Genomic DNA, 5,307 nt, shown 5'->3' on the forward strand with positions numbered 1-5,307 from the left:
AGTGGAGTTTTGTTAGCAGAGTTAGATGATTTTGCTCTCTTCCCTGGCCAAGTTGGGGCAGCGGTCATCCAGGGCAGGAAGGACTCCCGTTGGCAGAGGAGAGAGAACATGAAGTCCTTCCTTTGTTCAAGCAGTTGCTCTGTGTCCCTAGGCTCCAGGTGGAGTCTAGACTAATTATCATATTCTGACACCCGTCTCCCACTGTCTACTTTCTATTTTTCACAAGGCAGTAAAGATGTTAATAGGTTAATAGTTTGGAAAATGAACCTATGGGTTTGTGGAAGTAGACAGCCACCAGATGGTGTGCTCCTGTAATGCAATGGTGAAGATTTCCCAGGGAGACAACTGAGGTACCTCCAGGGCTGGCAGTTCCCTCAGCGTGGGACTGATCTCAAGCCAAGGGAAGGTCTCTCTTTGTGCAGTATGACTCTATCCCTATGGACAGAGATGACTGGTCCAGTGACAGATATCTGACCAAAACCAAGCCAATCAGATCCTCCTTCAGGATTTTTTGAACAGGAACTAAGGGGCTCTCCTGCGGTAGCAACACTGTAAGGTACAAAGAGCAGGAGGTGCTGCTGGCTGCCATGTTTTTTGCCACATAGAAGTTAGTTTGAGAGAATAAAAGCAACATTCAGGAAGAAATGTGGGATAAGATAGAGTGTGTCCTGGTCATCTTTAATAACCTAGTTTCGATTGTTTCCGAAGCCCCTTTATTCTCATACCTAGGTACATGCCTCTCTTTAAATCAGTAAATGCTGTGTTTCTGTCACTTACAACCCTAAGTTCTGGCTGACACAATCTTCTTCATTAAATGATTAATTCATTGCATTTTCAGTCTCCTAATAAAATGAAAATAATCTTGAATGGGCTTATTCTGTAAGCTTGTTTTAACCAAAGAACAATTGGCAATTCAGCTGTCTTCTTAACAGCATTATTAGTATCATCCAGCTGAGAAGCTTTGCGGACTAGAGCAGAGCCCACGGTAGGCCCTACAGAGAAGGGGAGTAAGAATTTATGGGGAATACAGGGTGGGGAATTAGGGACTAAGCCATAGGAAGAAGAGACCTCTGCATAAAAAATGGTCTTGAGAGTGAGTCTTGAAGGAAATGATAGACACCTTTTTTTTTTTTTTTTTTTTTTTTTTACTTTATGAAATTCTGAGGCTGATCTTTTTGGGCCCATGATCAAACAGCTTTTTCTTTCCTTTTTGGAAGAAGGAGTTTTTCTAGAATACTATTTCTAAGGATTCACTGACTCTGAAAGGACTTAATAGATTCTGTGACTACTCTTAGTATATATTTTAATTTAAAATTGTTTTTAGTATTACATAAATAACAAACATGAGTTTTTGCTAGGGCATCTGTGAAACGGGGGCTAGAGGCATTGAAAAGCACCTTCTAGAGATTCCTTATTTAAGACATGGTGGGCAATAATTTTAGAGCAGTAAACCTCATTATAACATACTTATATTTGACATTTTTAGGCTGCATTGTTCATGTTTTTAAGTCCTGGAGAAAGGCCCATTAAAGCTGTATTACTCACATTAATTCAACATTTAGCCATTTATAATACAAACCCCAGTCTTTTGGAAAATGTCATTAAAAAAGTTTTGCCATATATGGACATTATTTATTGCTTGAGCCCCATTGTCTACTTATAATATGCCTTTTATCAAACCCAAATGCCCACTTCAGAGAATTTAATTTTGAGCAACAACTGGCTTCTTACATTATCCAATGATGCAGGAAAGTTAAATTACAGCCAGTTCATATCATAGAAACAAAATGTTTCCTGCAATTACTGATAAGGGACAGTTCATTTTCTCTCTGTCATCCTGAAAAAAAACCTCCTAACAACAATTCATGCCTGGTTAAACAGGATTTCCACATCTACTGCTGACATCTTTCCAAATAATTCAGGGTTGTTATTACTGTACAGCCCTGGCAAGGCTCAAAAGCAAGCAGACTCGACGAGTCTGCTCAAAGCAGAGCTTAAGTAGTTGTAATTAATAATAATTACATGCCCACTACACTCCAGTTTTATCATATTATCCGTCAATGCAAATAAAAAAACCCACACACAACATGCCTGCAACAGGATTAGTACGTTAATAAAGCCACTCTGTATATGTCATCTCTCTAAAATTTAAAATATTTGTACTGGTTTCCGTTTTATTGATTTTCATTATTCTATGTCTGGTTGCAAAATGTTGTTTGGATGGAGGACAACTTGAGGCCAGTGTTGTTCTCTCTAGAAGCCTCCTCCCTTTTTGCCGTGACTCGGATTCGAACCGAGGTTGCTGCGGCCACAACGCAGAGTACTAACCACTATACGATCACGGCAAGCTACAGAACAACTGAGCACTGAACATCCTTTAAGAGCTATTGCAATATTAAAATTTGTGGAAACACTGCCATCTATTGCCTAAATATATACATTTTCTTAATATTGAGAAAGAGAAAAAGTGTTTCAGTAATCTAATTATTTAGAGGAACAATAACAAAGTGGCTGAACATGAAACCAACTTTATCTTCTTGGCTGACTGGGGAAATTGTCTTAGGTAAGATTCACAGGAATCGCTGTCCAGGAAATGGCAATCAAAGTAACAAGACCAAGAGAAACTAGTCTGTTGACTCATGCTTCCTACTTTTAACCAGTAATGAATATAGATTTCCCACCCTTCCAACCACCACCATTAATTATGTTGCATTGAATGACATATGACTCTGAACCTCTTTTGTGGTTTCTCCACCACTAGCCTTATTTCCATGTGCGTAGGTAGCATGGCTATAAAAAATATGGCAAGAACAAAATGGCCTGAGGACTGGGGAGAATCAGAAAGGCTTGTTTTTCTTATATGAGGAAGTCAGACTAAGTATACCCTGATCAAGGAAAGACCCCCTTTCAAATCCATTGATACCCAAAGCTATTCCCCCGCCCCGCCCCACACCCAGAATATGTAGGTCTTAAAGCCATAATAATCTCAGAAAAACAAACAAACAAACAAACAAACAAACAAAACCCCTCTCCAATAACATTAGCAACCTACCACACAAGGAAACTGGAATGTTACATGCTAAATAAGTTTCAAGAGGAAATTTTAAATAAAATTCCTTGTTGTAAAAATTAGTCTGTTAAAGTTATTCCAAGGGTTGAATACCTTAAAAAGAAAACATACAGAAAAATGTATTTCTAATCAATAGATTGTTATGGGGTATTTTCTTTAAGTTTTCTGAACAGAGGGGACCTGGGAGCAGCTGGGGCTAGCTGGCACTGGAAGTAGTGGCACTGGATGTGGGGTGACACTGGATGTGGGGTGGCAAGACCCTAATCCATCTGTCAGGTGGGTGCCAATAGCTCTAGTACTACTAGAAGGAGGGTATTTCTGTAGATAAAAGCTTCAGACACAAATGGTTAATCATTCTTGCCCTTCTGACCATCTGTATAGCTCCTTCTATCTTCCTTCGAACTCTCACAAATCCATTTTCCTCTCATGGTCACATGAAAGAGTACTGTCCTGAGTTCCTGAGCCCTGTAGATTCCATGAGCAAGCCAAGGCAGAGAGCTCTCAGGCCTGAACAAGACTAGAAGTAGGTGAATCGGGCAAGAGGTCACTCTACAACAAGGGGGCAAAGCAAAGAGCAGTTTCCCCAAGTACTCTCATTTCTGTACCACACATAATCTTTGCTATGGGCACATACCAACTCAACAGTAAGGAGATATATATATTTTTTACTGTAGAATATATATATATTCTCCAGTAAAAACTGTGGAAATAGAATATCTAGATTCTAATTTGGGCTCTGTCATGTACTAACTGGGGGAAGTAGGGTTGCTTATTTAGCCTCTATGCCTCAGTTTTCTCATCTGTAAGGTGGAGATAATAGTGCTTACTTCATAGGATTGAGGCTTAAATAGGTGAGTACATGCCAGAAACTGAAAGTAGGCCTGCTACATAGTAAGCACTGTAAAAATATTGGTTATTTTATTTAAAGAGATTTTAGAAGAAAATTGTATAACATTCTACATATTTTTAAAACACGGTATCACATTTCATAAATAAAGGTCACTATAAAATAAAATGTGAAAACAAAACAATAGAATTAAATTCTAGCCAGGTACTCTGAGCCCAGGTTCAGCTCTCTGTTAAAAAGGAAAGTGAATAACAGTCATAAAGTTGCTAACGATAGATTAGCCTCTGATCCAGGCTTCTTCTTGATTCATTTGAATGACTGGAAAAGATGTAAAAAGGGAATAACTTTCTCTTCACAGGATTCAATGCTGTGTCATTACACTCCTTATATTATCTTACACATTGTACCTGTCAGGCTAGGTTATGCTATGTGACAAAGCTTAAATCTTAGTAGCTTAAAATAAGGAAGATGTTTTCCCTGGCTTGTACTCCATGTTCCTTGCAGGGCTTACTCTGTGTCTTCATGCAGGGACCTAGGCTAAGGGAACACGGCTCATTGTCTTGCAAATGGAACAAAGCTCTGGAGCATTCAGAACCAGTAACTAAAAGCTCTTCTCACAACTTGGCTAGAACTAGTCACATGGTTCGATGCTGCTACAAAAGTATACAGCAGTGCACATGTGTCTGGAAGGCAGTGTTGGAAATCTTAGGTGACTAGCTCTAATGACTTCGAGCCATATCATGAGTGGGAAACTAGTGGAGAAGCTTGGAGAAGTCTGGGATGTCGTATGCCTAAAGGCAGACATGACTGGGGGCCCAAAACTCTGACCATTAATTGGCAAGAGGCACAGCCTGAGTGGGATTCATCAGGTCAGGCTTTTCTTAGGTGTCTGTACGGGCTTCTCCTTTTTAGTTGATGATGTTAGTTATCTTGTGGATGAACTATGAAATACTCTTGCCTAGTAAAGTGGAATGGGCTTTTGAACAATTACAGGGCTCTTCTGCCTATTCAACATCTTCTTCGGGATATACATTCAGATTTCTTCCACAAATACCAATACCTATGACCCAGTTCAAAGGGGAAAATCGATGACATCAAGACACGCCTTCTGATAGCATTTCCAACATCTTTGCAATCTACTACATGATTTTTTTTTTAACTTTACTATCTCAACACTGATATTATCACTCTCCCCCTAATTTATTCATCACTCACAAATACTTGTTCTGGACTTAACATAGTCCAGCCATATTTCTGGACTGTAAGGATTCAACAGAGAACAAGAGAGACATATATCATGATTTCATGCAATTTACAATGTAATGGGAGGCAAGTAAATAGCAGATGAATAAACAGAAAGAATATATGAGCTGGTATCATGGAAAGAAAT

General features: G+C 39.1%; 1 non-coding gene across 1 annotated transcript; it reads right to left on the reverse strand.

Annotated features, from left to right (window-relative positions):
* Positions 1-2,273: 2,273 nt before the first annotated feature.
* On the reverse strand, positions 2,274-2,345 carry TRNAH-GUG. The gene has a single exon. It is a non-coding gene; the product is annotated as a tRNA-His (tRNA).
* Positions 2,346-5,307: the final 2,962 nt, after the last annotated feature.

This window comes from Pteropus vampyrus, unplaced genomic scaffold (genome assembly GCF_000151845.1).
Source record: "Pteropus vampyrus isolate Shadow unplaced genomic scaffold, Pvam_2.0 Scaffold109, whole genome shotgun sequence".
NCBI lineage: Eukaryota > Metazoa > Chordata > Mammalia > Chiroptera > Pteropodidae > Pteropus > Pteropus vampyrus.